Source organism: Panthera tigris, chromosome X, assembly GCF_018350195.1.
Source record: "Panthera tigris isolate Pti1 chromosome X, P.tigris_Pti1_mat1.1, whole genome shotgun sequence".
In the NCBI taxonomy this organism is placed as follows: Eukaryota; Metazoa; Chordata; class Mammalia; order Carnivora; family Felidae; genus Panthera; species Panthera tigris.
In genome coordinates, this window is record NC_056677.1 from 14,516,483 (window position 1) to 14,531,593 (window position 15,111).

Below are 15,111 nucleotides of genomic sequence, written 5' to 3' on the forward strand. Positions count from 1 at the left end.
TATACACACACATAATTCACCAGAGACTATTAGTGAAATACCACAACTTTTTTTTTCTTTTTTAGTCTATCTTGTTATAACGACACTCATCTCAAAATTGAATAACAAACAAAAAAGCTCTTCTTTACTGTCCTGTCAATATGTAAGATGATGATGGGGAAGCCTGAGTTAACTGCGTTTAAGACAGCACCGTTAAGTTTTTCATTTTGACTTCAAAACAGTTTATTACTTTGGTTTCAACAAGTGTTTCACATTTATACCTAAATGCAAAAACTCGGATTGATTTAAGTGAAATACATTAAAGCTACATATTTTCCTTTGACAAAGAACAGCTGGCTCTTTTAACTTTAACTTTTTTTTTGCTTCTGGTAATGGTGATTATCCTAACACAGGATAGAAAAAGTGTATATATCCATCGTATAGCCATACATAACTTGTTAGAATTGGACATGATTCATTACTTAAAGATTTCACAAATACCTACTCAATTCACTCAAGTAAATAATCAAATTTCCCCTTTTCTGCATTATCTATAAAAGTAATCAGAAAAAAAAACCTCTGAATTCTAATGTTGTAACTATAAAATTCCATCTCTGAATTGTGAATAATCAATATTAAGAATGAACATTTTTGGTAGTGAAGATTTATTAAATCTAGCCTCCTGGAGGAAATTAAGGTTTCTAGAGGAACAATTTTAATTTTGCTTTAGTAAAGTCTACCCCAACAAATTAGAAATTAATCTTTTTCTGTGCAAAACAAACCCAAGAAGAAAATAACTTTTTAGGAATTTTTAATTTAAGTTATCTAAAAAATTATAGTCTACAAGTTGAAATAATTATTTATTTGCAAATTTAAAATAATTTATGTGAAAGCTATGTATTTACTTAAGAAGTATGTTATTTCAGAAAACAGATAACTGAAAGACAAGTCAAGGGTTGCCAAAATCCCAGTTTATAGTTGTAAATTCCTAAGGTTTTAAAGCACAGCCACAGGCTAATTGCCCAAAGACCTGCTGCCCACCGACATTTGCGGAGGACTGAAGTTAATAGCAGGGCATGTCAATTTACTACAGGCAGCTCTCAGTGCGACATTTTGACAAAAGAACTGGGTCAGGTTACAGCCTGTTCCTATTATCACAGCAGTCTAGATTTATGGTTTCTAACACCAGCCCTACAAGAAATAATGGAAATGATGACAACAACAATCCCTGCTAGACAACAGACTACAGAAAAGCATGCAATAAACCACAATCTGAAGTGATCAGAAAACTAAACATCCCTCACAATACTTAAAACATGAGGCAGGTGTCAGTAAATTATTCATTTAAGTTATTTCTACAACCTCTCAAAATGTCAACCCAAAAAATCTCAAATCAGAGTTTCTAATCTAAAACACAGCAAAATTTAAAGTACTTGATACTTACCAGTATCAAGTACTGCATTTAAATTCTTTTAATAATCATCAAAGACGATGTGTTTCATTTGAACAGATTTATGAAACTATACCAAGTTAATAAAAAATAAAGATAATATTGATCATTTTTTTTCAAATAACATTAAAGTGTATTAATACTCCAAATAATACTTTAATCTTTCAAATGGAAGAAAAAAAGACAGTTTCACAGCAAAAAGCGTATGTTTACAACTGTACAGAGAGGCAAGGTAACAGAAGAAACACATGTGACTCATTAATTTAAAAATAAAGGTACAATCAAAATCTTAAACTAGCTTAAAATGATGAAAGGTAAGAAAAGTGACCAAATGTTAAAGAAAGTAAGAACCCTGTCAATACACGTACCTAATTTAAAAGACTCTGTCTAGGCTACAAGGTACAATTGAAGCTGTTTATGTCTGGAATTCAGCACTAGTTAATCCTTACAAGAAACGGAGGTTGAGAAAAATCAAATATGTATTCTAAAGAAAAGAGAGCCCCACCAACTTTTCTGTGAGAAAATAAAGTATCCTAAAGGTATGCCCTAAATTACAGTGTATCTGTCCCTTCTGAAGTTTACAATGGCACATTACCACAAAAGGTGGGCACTCTTTCCGCTCTTACAACAATTTGCTCCTATACACTTAGGAAGGGGCAGAGCCACAGCCATAAACACAGGTCACAAGTAGTAGTAGTCAAATGCTCTCTATCTTTAAATGTTTCCTAGCTCTTTACTCATAAAAACGCTTATTTATTTATTTTTTTTTTACTCTTTGGTTAAATAAGGAATTCATCTAGCCTAGGTGAGATGAGTGTAAAATTAAATTGAACAGCACCATCATATAAACTGCTTAAAGGAGCCTCAAATCTTTTGCTTTTCACACAATAAGATACCCTCATTTTTTACATCAAAACCTTACCACCACATGCCCAAAAAATGAAAGTAGAGGAAAGGTTTAGGGATGGACATATATTTCGTAGAAATCATTTAGCATAAAAATCACTCATATTATTATTTCTAAGGTGGCCAAGGTTTACTTACGTTAGACAACATAAAGACAAAAGAAGCAAAAATGCCTTACCCATGAAAACCAAAGAGCATATGCACATTCCAAATCTTAGATGGTTTTTCTAAAATTATTTTCAAGTTATCCAGCTTTAAGAACCATCACCTCTACTATCTTTTTAAAAATGAGATGTTATCACTATAGTAAAGGCATTTCTATACTTAGAGTAACCAAAGCCCAAACAAGTTAGAGCCTGGAAAACTTACCACTAAATTATACCAACCTATTCTAATGTAACATAAACAGCAGTGGTTTCTTTCATCTATTTCCCTAAGACAAAAGGATCATAAATATTAAGACCCCAAGCCAGAAAAGGGTGAACTTTTTCTTTCAAAATCATCAACATCAGCCATTTTCAAAATTTCCAGGGTTTTGGTTCCTGAAATTAACTATCACTCCAAATCCTGAGATATTATGTAGTAATTTTCAGACATTAATAATGTTCTTAAAATTCTTAGGGGTGCTTGATTTGCTCACTTCAAACTACAAAACATCTTCTGGCAATGCCAGACCTATATTCACACCATAGTCTCATGGTTCTAACACTGATGGCTGGCAGACTTTGTTCATATCTTGTGTATCATAAAAACCAGGAATATGATTATGAGGAGACAATGAAACTCCCAGGGAAGTGAACTAAAAGAGAAACTGACCTCAGATTTCCATTCACAGCTGGAATCAGAATAGAGCTGGCATAAAGGGGAAAAGAAAAGGGAGGCAGACAGGGTAACCTGGCAAAAAAAAAAAAAAAAAAAAAAAAAAAAAAACCACACACAAAAAAACAAAAAAACACAACACTAGAGGCCACTAATAAAACTTAAAGAACAGAGGATCCTTTGCATCCTCTAATGTTCCAGTTACTAAAGTTACAAGAATAATTTCTATTAACCCAAAGAGAGGGGCAGTAAAATATTCAGGTGAAATTTCTTCCTCTCTCCCTCTCTCCCCAACCCCCGCCCCAAGAGCTCAAACTAAAATTGGAATTTGGATTTTCCTTAAATGGAACAACGGGCTACATCATTTTCATTCAAAAGACTTGGTATTTATTCAGCCTTTTCAAGGCACTTTACTATCATCAATTATTTCTCCATGAGGCAGCGCAGGATTACCCTGACCATTTCACTGATGCGGAAACAGACACCAACAGCAAAGGGAACGGGGGGCAGGAAGAGGGGAGATAGGAAGCATCTGGGAGGAACAGGCAGGCAGCTAAAAAGGAACAAACCCAAAAGAAAATGAATCACATCTGGCTTATAGCTGGCCATCATAACCCTTGTTATTTTTGAGCTCAGAGATTTCTGAAACATTTTGAAAAAATAAAGTGCTCTAAATTATCAGTTACAGTCTAAACTACTTACTTGGCCATAGAAATGAAGTTATTTAGCATTAAAAAAGACCCAATCTCCAAAGCACATAGATTTCAATTTATACCAATAATTCATTTTTCTTCTCAAGCCTAACCAGTATGTTTATCTGTATGACCTAGAAAATAATCTTTCATAAAAATGTACAGCTTTATTTAATCATAAAGAGGCACAAAGTTAGTATCACACAAATCAGAAATAATTCAGTTACACCCAGAATTTTGTATAGAGAATTATGACCAAAACACTGACTCCCTAAATTTGCCTTAAAATAAAATAACTACTTGTTTTACATTCATACTGATTTTCTTAGCTATAACTTTGAAATGTTCAGGAATAAAGTACTGATAGGAAGCCTTAAACACCCAAAAGCCAACAAGCACAGCCTCTGAATGAAAGCAACTTGAACCAAACTCCATACTACAGACAGCACAGGCACTTAATAAAGATGTATTGATTGAAACATAAAAAGACTGACCAATTGCCTCATGAGAAAAACTGATACCACCTCTTTAAGACTGACTCCAATGATTTTTGTACATATCATGACATCATTAGCTTTAAGGCAACCTCACACATAATGTAGTTGTTACATTAATCTTTTCTTCCAAATAATTTCAAAACAAATCAACTTCTCTAAAGGAAACAGATATGCACACTTAAGCTTGTAAAGTTGCGTGATACATACGACATTCATTCAAAAATTTCAAAGCAGTTTTAAAAGTGTTTAAGGCTTTGAAAAAAAAATCTATCACACTGTTTTGAAGACAATGGATAAAACTATAGCCAAACGAATACAAAGCATCAGGTGAGTGCTCATAAATTCACTCCTTTCTCAAAATCCCAACTGGACTTGTTTCCAAAAACTTATTTTCACAATCCTCCCATTAAATATACAAAATCACAGACTGAAAAAACACAGATCCTTGGAAATACTTTATTTCATGAGTAATTAAGAAAAAGAATGGCAAGAAAGGCAAAATTGTCATTTTTGAAGAACATTCCCAAGCACCGCTGTTGAAAAGAATTAAATCAGTCTATGAACTACTGTTATAATACAATTGCTTGTCACAGAAAGTTGTACTCCGTAAATGTTATATGTCTTATAATACTCTTTGCCCAAAACAGAAATATGAATAGCTGTGCGAGCATTAAAAATGGAGCATCTGCAGTTGTTTTGGTAAAGAAAACTATCCCTGACAATTTTGTGTAAGGAAGTATCCACTTTCCCTGCCTTAGTTTCCCCCTATTAACAGATCCATCCACTTTCTAGAGATATCCTAATGTCACCTTAACAGATAAATCATAAATGCTAATCTAGTTCTTCAAGATCAAGGCTAATTTCAAATTATAATCACACTTTGTAATGAACGACAAGTGTTCTACAACCTTAAAAAAAAAACAAGTCTTAAATGGGAATTTGTAAATACCGGTGCTGGCCAAATATTTGGGGGCGGGGGAGGGGGCAAATTACAGCCCTCTAAGCTATGCAGAACCTCGAAGTGCAAAATCTATTAAATTTGCCTGCTAGTTCTCCCTCTGGCGATTTGGCGATTTTTACGCTAGGATGCAGCACAACCACTAGCCAGGTGGAAAAAGCCAAGAACGCTATCCCTTAAGAAGGCACTAATGGTCCCTAGACCAGGTCATGCCGCGAAAGCACAGCGGCCGCCTCGCAGCTCTTCGGGACTGGGAGCCCCGCTCTCCGCGCCCCCCCCCCAACACGCAAGGAGGGCCGCACCCCTCCCGCCCTACTTCTCCCCTGAGAGAGAGCCGCCGGCGCCCCCACCCCCACCCCCTCGCCCAACCTCCGGGAGTCCCGGGGCTCGAGTCCGACGGGCACCTGGCGCCGGGACCCGAGCCCGCGCTCCGCCACAGGCGCATCCTTCCGGGCTAACGTTTCCCTCCCAAACTCCAAAAGTTATCTCACAAGTCCCGGAAGGCAACCGGGCGGGCTTCAGCCCAGACCACGCAAAGTCATCCCGCCTCCTCAGCCCCACCGCCCGCCGGCGCTGCCCCCGGGCCCCAGCTCGCCCCCCACCCCCAGCCCAGCCCCACCCACAGCAAGAGGATGCTCCGAAGAGTGCTGTCCGCGCTTCGGGCCAGGGGGGCAGCTAGAGAGCGACACGGCGACCAAACACCGCCCGAGGGATGGGCCCGTGACCCGCGACGGGGCCCCGGGGGAATGTGAGGGGCTGCGCAAAAGCGGCTATGAGGCGTCGCGGAGGGCGCTAAATGGGGCAGGGGAGCCCTGGCCTCTGGCGTGAGGCTGCCGAAGGTGGGCCACGCGGGTAAGGAGCCAAGATAAGGCCGGACCCCGCGGGGCGGTAAGGGGGCGTTACTCACGCGGGACGCGCCGCGGAGGTCTCCCGGCCACCCGACCGCCCGCGGAAAACGACCAGAGACCAGATGCCACGGCTCCGCCTCTCTGGTCTTCACGGGGCCCACAGTCGCCACGCACCTTCGAGTCTCGTCAGCGAAAGGAGCGAAATTGTGACACTGGTCCCGCGAGCCGGTACCGGTCTTCACACCGCCGCCGCCATATTTGAGAAGCCGCGCGCGGAGCCGCGCATGCCCCGCAACCGCCACCGCCGCCCCGCCCCCGCCCCGGCTGGCCCGCGTGCTCGGCGGTTGCCGCAAGCACGCCCTATGACCGCCGCCGCGTGCGGGGCCCGAGCTGGGGGCACTGCCGGAAGGCCGCGTGAGCGGTGGCGGGCGAAGAGACGCTGCGAGCCCAGGAAAGCCCTGGGTAGTTTTCCTTCATCCTCCCCCCACTATCTGCCCTCCCGCCAAAAAAAAAAAAAAAAAAAAAGCCAGTTGCAGCCCTTTGCACCCAAGACTGTGACGGGACCCTAACTGAGACCCCGGAGTCCCCGTCAAGTTCCATCGCGGGAACTTGCTCCTCTTGGCCATTGCCTTTGACTCTCGGTCACCACCCACACTGACCACGCACCGAAAACGCAGGCGCTTCCCTGGGAACTGAAGCAAGTTCGATCAGCAAAGAAAATGCAACTCTTTACAGCAGCCTGAGCAAAGCCACTCCTTCGCGGGTTGCAGCATGTTCCTTGAAACAGCTTCCCCCCACCCCCATGGGTTTTTGCCACGCATTCCCCTCCAGGTCCACGTTCTGAATTTGGTTGTTCCTCTAAGCCCAAGCTGGAGCTAACGGGGCTAGGTTAACCCGGAGGGGAAAGCCATTTGCTCACTAGTTTGAGACTGCTTGGGACCGTCCTCGAGAGTGCATTTTGTGATCTCTGGTGGATATTCCTCGCCAGGGGCGGGCCGTTGTGCAGGTGGAGGTTGCGCCGAAGGGAAGGGGGAGGTCGTAAAAATAACCTTGAACTGGCTCAAGACTCTCTCAGCACAAAATGTGGCAAACAGAAAATCCGAGAAAAACATCCCATCCCTCCATCCCTCGTTGTGAGGTTGGGTATAAGCAGATTTAAAACTTTTGTTTGAAAAATAATACAATGTGCTGTGTTAGCGAAAAGTAACCCACTGGCAGGCCATCTCTCTCCAACTCTGAAAAGCTGGATGTGGGTTTTTCGTCTGTGATCGCCTTAACTTGGTATATGGGGCATATTGTATTTTTAAAATCATAATTAGGAAGTTGAAGCCTAAAACTAAAAAAAAAAAAAAAAAAAAACCATACACACAACCGTGGAATATATCCATTTTCTACAATGCAGAATACAATTATTTTCATACAGAACTTTTGCAATATTAAACGAAGGCCAAATTTAAGTGTTTTTTTTTTATTGTATGTAAACATTGGCCAATAGCACAAAATCAAACTGCCGAAATAAATGTTCATGCAAAATTCAAGAAAACTTTAAGGCGAAATAGAAAAACTAGGCCACTGTTACTCATATACTAAAGAGAGATTTGGTCATACCAATTGTATAATATATACATACCATTTAGTAAGGAATGTTGAAATGGTCCAAGATCAAGGTTCGAAATGTTTTCAAAGGCCAAAAAGGTATCTTTGAGAGAAAAAAACAAGTTTAATCTAAGCAGACCCCTAGTATGGACTACCGCAGGGCTTGGAGGGATGAGGGAGCTTAAATTTTTAATTATTGGCCATTGTCTTTCTAATCCTGATGCAATGGAAATATTTGAAATTCATCTCTATATTCTGTATCAGAAAGATTTGGGTGGTCACTTATGCATCTTTTTCATCTATGGACCCCTCATCAAGTTGTAGAAATACTACTGTACTCTGATTATTAAATTGCCTGTCTCACAGGCACCTCATCTACTTCCCATATTCCTGTTTTTACTATGAAATTACTGAAGCCTTTCCTCTAAAAATGTAACTTGCATGATCTATATTAGAACATCTTATCAGTTACTATGTTCATCAAAGCATTTATAGAAGTGTGACTGTTACATTAAATACGAGTTATTGTTAATGGTGACAGCTACCATGTGCTGAGAATCCTCTAGCCTTTTCAGATACATAGTTGTCAATTTTCATAATATTCTTTCACAAAGTTCTTAGGAGGTAAGTTCCCTTATTCCCAGTTTATAGATGAGGGAATTGAATATTAAATAGCAACTAAGTGGCAGAATCAACTTCTAAACATAAATATACCTGAAACTTTCCTATCCCTTGTACCTGTCATAAATCATATACTTTCATCATAGACTATGTATATAAACGTCTAATAACAATATTTTTATGTACTTATACTCTGCTTTTCCTTTTCCCCCTTTGCCAAAGTAAACTTGAGACTGCTTTTTAATGCTGTTAGCATAGGTCAGAACATCACTTTCTTTACATTATATGGAAGCACCTTGCACATAGGAGTTTGGTAAATATTCGTTGAATGACTGAATGGATGGATGAATACCTATTATGACCAATTCAGTTAATTTTGCCTAGAAAACAAAAATAAGGAGAATAGCTGAACTGAAAGAATAAGAACTAAGGCTGGTAAAATCCAAATTTTTATGATGGTTTTTCAAATCTGATTTGTTTCTATCCATTTGCTCCTATAGTTCTGGCTCAGCCCAAGATCTATGATGACCTTAAAAAAGATATATCATCCTCACTCTGCCCCAATCCAGTGCAAAATACTCCTATATCACAAGTATGTTTGATTACTTCCTTTTGTAGCTTTCTTTAGAATTTAATATCAGTCCCTCAGAATAAAAAGATGATCTTTCCTAGATAAGCAAAATTTAGCCTAGATTTCCATCAGCACACATGCTCATATTGAAGAGATATTACTTGCATAGGTAAAGTTACCATTTTAGGGAAGTCTCCCTCTAGTTTTCCCATTCCTTCCTCCCTAAAACACAGAAGCCTAACTCAGCCTGGCAGAGGCTAGGGATCCAAGGTATTCCTGATAAATTCATCAGTTGTATTTCCACCTTAGTAGAAAAAATCCATAGAGTAGGTATTAAAGAACTAATTAACACAGTAACTGAGTTTACAAACATCTTCAGATCCTGGTTTCTAACAAATTGCCCGTTTCTCCCCATTAAACCAAGAACACATCTCAGTAAGATATAAATTGTTCTTAGTATTGCTGATGATTACAATAAACCTCTTTTCCTAGCTTCAAAATAGTAACTTTTTTGGAAAAATATCAAGAGGTGAAGGCTGTGATATGAAGAGAGACTCTAGTCTAACAAGAAGACTGTCTTGTCAAAGGACACAGCTGTATCAGGAGGTTTAAACTTTTGTCTTAAATCTTTCTTTAGAATCTTACCATGCCTCAGCTTTTTTCATCTGCAAAATAAGGATAATAAAATCTGCCACACTTACTTCACAGATGAGACTGTGCTACCCAAATCTATCAGAAAACCAAACCCTGGTCTTTCCTTAATGGAGCCCATGTTTAAAAAAAAGTTAAAAAAAAACAAAAACATAAATTAGTCTTTCACCAACAAAGTGTATGAAATTGAAGCTGACTTTGGCCAAGTCAAGTATTCTATATGCTGTGAAAACTGGCATAAACTCAACATTATAAACTATACTTGGCCATTTATTACATTCACTCAGTTCTTCATTCAAACACCAAACATTCATTGAATGCTCTCGTATGCCACTCTGCGAGAGGTGGGGATACCAAGATGTATAAGACAAACTGAACACTCCAGAATCTTACACCCAGTCCAAAGAGGAGAGAGAGGGAGAGAGAGAGCGCGCTCACAGAGATTTTAAGATCTTCAAAAGAAGTAGGGTTTATCACACCCTTCAGCATAATCAAATATTTTTAGAAGTACCCATAAAATATTGTATACCTAGCTGACCAGCTGATGTAATATCCTTTGCACATTTAATTAAAACATTTATTAATTTTGATTTTACACTTTTTAAAATGTTTACTCATTTATTTTTGAGACAGAGAGAGCTCGAGCAGGTAAGGGGCAGAGAGAGAGAGAGGGAGGCAGAGGATCTGAAACAGGCCCTGTGCTGACAGCATAGAGCCCAATGCGGGACTCGAACTCACAAACCGTGAGATCATGACCTGAGCTGAAGTTGGATGCTTAACCGACTGAGCCACCCAGGCGCCCCAATTTTGATTTTACACTTTTTGTACTGGTTATTCCGCATTTGAGCCATCCCCCACCCCCATGAATTTTCACCCTCTTTGCCTTATTCTGTGCCCCAGGGGACTTAACCTTCAGTAGCCTATCACTCTCAACAGCTGGTTTGGCCAACTGCAGGTACTATCAGGAGTGACTGTAGTCAAGTGTGTGAGAAGACTTTGTCCCCACTCCCTTCCTGCCTAGGATCTCAGTCTGGCAGTAGCGGTGGCTCCATGACACCTCCAGGAAAGGGCTCTCCTTCCAGGGATTGAGCCTCGCTGGGTCTTCAGGAAGTGAGAGGAACAGGTACAGTTTCCATCTTCCATTTTTTCCTAATCCCTGGGCAACCTCAATATCCCTTGTTAGCTCCTTTAAATCGACCCACATCTCTGTAAATAATTCATCCAATTCTCTTCAAAACCACATGTGATGGTACTTTCTGTTCCTGCCAGGACCATTATCGAGATGGTTTTCTTTTCATGTTTTGAGCCAACTAATTGAGAAGATACAGTAGGGTCTTCAAGCAGGTCTGTAAGCCCTTTAAGAACTTATATTCGAGGCACTGTGTACAGCACCTACAGGGTTCATAGCCGATCATGTGTAAACAAGTCATTATAATACTGTGAACTATGAGTGGATGAAATCAACTGGCGATATATTGTCTTAGAGTGAAGGTTAAAGAGGATAACATGTGAAAAGCACCTACATGCTGTCTATTTGTTGACAACGAACACTCCACCATGAGTTCCCCATGTGCCTATTTCTTAAGAGAGTAAAAGGTGACATTTGAACTGAAAGGGGAGAATGAAAAGTTTGCCAAGTAGACGTGGAAGCTCATAGGGAACAGCATGCATGCAAGGTAGTGAAAAGTCCTTGAACACTGAAAGGTTCGTTGTGCCAAACAAAGGAAAGGTCAATTTAGAGAGGACTTTGAGTGCCAGGCTAAGGTGCCTGAACCTTATTCAGTGAATGACAGGGAGCCTTTAAGAAGAGAAGTTGTAGAGGCATCTGCAACCCTTCTGGATGCTGCTACAGCTTGCAGGGTTCTGCTCTCCTCTCTCACTGGAAGCTGGACCTCTGCAGCCCGAGATGGGGCGAGCGCTGGCAGGCCGCTGGGCCTCTGGCAGCTGACCTGGAGAATTAGGGCCGGAGCAGGCAGATACTGGAAATAGTCAAGAGCAGTTATGCTTTGATGGTCACGGGGGGGGGGGGTGGGTGAGGACCAGAGCGGGCATTGAACCGACTGGATGGACAACCCCACAAGGCCACTTCAACAAACGTCGTCTCATCCTGGGCTTTTTTTTTTTTTTTCCCAGCTGAACTTTAACCTACATGCAATAAAGTGCACAAATCATAAATGTACAAACCCATTAAGTTCTACACAGGTATGCACCTACGTAATCACACCGACATCAAGGTATAATTTTCAGCACCCCAGAAAAATCTTATGGCCACTCCCAGTCAAGAACACCCCCCCACACACACACCCAACCAAGCAACCATTATTCTGGCTTCTATCATTATAGATTACTTTGCCTGTTCTTGGATATCCTATAGATGGACTTACTCAGTACGTTCTGTTTTCCATCTGGCTTCTTTCACTTCACATTATGTCCCCAAGATTCACCCCTGTTGTTGAAGTATCATCCTCATGCTTAGCAAGTCTTGCAGACGATTTCACTGTCCCCTCTTTCCCACAAGCTGTTCTTTTTATTAAAGCTACTGTAATGTGTCTTCCAATTATTTTCTTCTTTTCTTTTTTTTTTAAGAATTTTTTTTTTTAAAAAAAAAGAGGTTAGAGTGGGAGAGAGCCAAAGCATAAGAGACTCTTAAAAACTGAGAACAAACTGAGGCTTGATGGGGGGTGGAAGGGAGGGGAGGATGGGTGATGGGTATTAAAGAGGGCATCTTTTGGGATGAGCACTGGGTGTTGTATGGAAACCAATTTGACAATAAATTTCATATATTAAAAAAAAAGATTTTTTTTGTTTTTTCTTTTTTTTTTAACGTTTTATTTATTTTTGAGATAGGGAGAGACAGAGCATGAACAGGGGAGGGTCAGAGAGAGGGAGACACAGAATCTGAAACAGGCTCCAGGCTCTGAGCTGTCAGCACAGAGCCCGATGCGGGGCTCAAACTCACAGACCGCGAGATCATGACCTGAGCCGAAGTCAGCCGCTTAACCGACTGAGCCACCCAGGTGCCCCTAGAATTTTTTTTTTTTAAGTAACCTCTACACCCAATTCGGGACTTGAACTCACGAGCCCAATATCAAGAGTCACACGCTCCTCCAACTGAGCCAGCCAGGCGTCCCTCTCCTTTCCTCTCTTATGATGAATTCTCTTTAAGGCAGTAGTTTGGCCTCCAATTATATTAAACCTTATAATCTTGATAATGAAAGCTTTGCTTTATTCAAAATCAAAAATAAATAAAAGCAAACAACCAAGAGAAGTTGATTGGAAAGGTAGAAAGGCAAACTAATATAGGTAATAACGGAAATAGCAGGAAATGGTATCTGACAAAAGGAAGAGTATAATCAGGGGAACGTGAGTACAAGGGAACCGGGAAACGGGTGGGTAGAAGTGGTCACCTGCCTACCCTTGAGGGCAAAGGTGACTGGGAGCCTAAGAGCACATAGCGTTTCTTGCCCTGTGAGGCATGCAATGTCCTTTGCTCCTTGGTGGGTTCAATTCTTTTGAATTCTTTTTCTGTTCTTTTGTGTATATTGATATCTTTGCTGGTTTACCTCTTCCACTTCCCTGGGGCCTCACACATTCATTTCCCTCCCAGCCCCCGTCTTTCCTGGGCTGGCCTCCTTAAGTCTCCTGGAGTCCCCAGTGCCACCTTGATGAATGGCCCCTCTCACTTCTGGTCCTGATAATAGACTTTCACTCTGGCTATGTTACCACTCCTAGTACAGCTTGGATTTCACCAACCTAGGTCTTCGGAAGTCTTTTAAGTCTTAATACTTGAACTTAACTATTTTTTTTTCTTATGTGTGTATATGTGTTTAATTTTTCAAATACACAAAAGTAGGGGCACCTGACTGGCTCAGTGAGTGGAGCATGAAACTCTTAATCTCGGGGTTGTGAGTTCAAGCCCCACATTAGGTGTAGAGATTACTTAAAAATAAAATCTTTAAAAATAAACAAAGTAAATTAAAATGCCCAAAAGTAGAATACTATAATGGACCCTATGCACCCATCACTCAGCACCCACGATTATGGCCAATCCTGCCTCATCCAAACCCCTCTGTAATCTGCCCAGACTCCTATTATATTGAAACAGATTCTAGACACCATATCATTTATTTTGTAAATATTTAATCAAATATCTCTAAAAGACGACTCTCTATATAACACAACTGTATTGGGGCTCCTGGGTGGCTCAGCCAGTTAGGCATCTGACTCTTGGTGCCGGCTCAGGTCATGATCTCCTGGCTTTGGCTTTGTGGGTTCAAGCCCCGCATCGGGCTCTACGCTGTGAGCACAGAGCCTGCTTGGCATTCTCTCTCTCCCTCTCTCTCTGTTCCTCCCCCATTTGCACTGTCTCTGTCTCTCTCAAAAATAATTAAATAAGCTTTAAAAAGAAACTAACTGTATTGCTGTTCTTTTGCTGCTGTAACAAATTCCCACAAACTTATCAGTTTAAAACAACGAGAGTTTATCATATTATAGTTCCAGAGGTCAGAAGTCCAAAATGGGTAGGTAGGGATATGCTCTTTTTGGAGGTTCTAGAGAAGTGGTTTCCTTGCTTTTCCAGCTTCCAGACACCACCTGCATTCTTTGGCTTGTGGCTGCTTCCTTCATCTGCAAAGCTAGCAGTGTAACATCTTCCGATCTCCCTCTCTCTCACTCTGACCTTTGCTTCAATCATCACATTTCCCCTGACTCTGACCCTCCTAAACCCTCTTTCCTTTATAAGGACCCTGCGATGACACTTGGCACACCTCAGTAATCCAAAATCATTTCTCCATATGAGATCCTTAACTTAATCACATCTGTGAAGTCCCTTTTGCCACATATTCACAGGTTCCAGGGATCAGGGTGTAGATCCCTTTGGGGGAAAGGCATTATCGTGTCTACCACAATAACATAATTAAAAATAATTTGATTTCAATAAATAATTAGAAATGTCTTAATATCAAATATCCATTCACTATTCAAATGTCCAATTGTCCCATAAAATATCAAACATCTTTCTACAACTTAGGTAAAAAAGGATGCAAATAAGGTCCACACACTGCAATTGGATCATATGCCTTTGAGGTCTCTTTTATAGAGATTCCTCTCTATACATTCTCCTCTATAGATTCCTCCTCCATTCTTCATTTTTCCTTGCAATTTATTAGTTGGAGGACTCTGGTTTCCTATGGTCTGGACTTTGCTAATGTCATCCCCACGGTTTAATGTGTTCCTCTGTCCCTCATATTTTCTATAAATTGGTAATTTAGAGCTTGCTAAGAACCAAGTTCTTTTTTTTTTTTTTTTTCTGCAAGACTAATTCCTGGGTAGTACATATAATGTATTCTCCCATCAGGAGGCACATAATACCTGTTTGTCCCTCATTTTATGATGTCAGCAGATATTGATGGCAGTGCCCAGATCTGTTAGATCAGCAGTTCTCAAGTGTGGTCCTCAGACCAGGAGTGTCTGCTTTACTTGTAAACTTGTCAGAAAGGCAAAGCCTCCGGCCTCACCCCAGAC

The 15,111-nt window shown here is 40.7% G+C and overlaps 1 protein-coding gene across 3 annotated transcripts in view; it reads right to left on the reverse strand.

Annotated features, from left to right (window-relative positions):
* The window catches only part of SCML2 (Scm polycomb group protein like 2), a 102,964-nt gene extending 96,562 nt beyond the window's left edge, over positions 1–6,402 (reverse strand). For all 3 annotated transcript variants that reach the window (XM_042974925.1, XM_042974924.1, XM_042974926.1), the window contains exon 1: positions 6,324–6,402. The gene's annotated coding sequence lies outside the window, so the exon portion shown is untranslated. The remainder of the gene's footprint in view (positions 1–6,323) is intronic.
* Between the last annotated feature and the right edge of the window lie 8,709 nt (positions 6,403–15,111).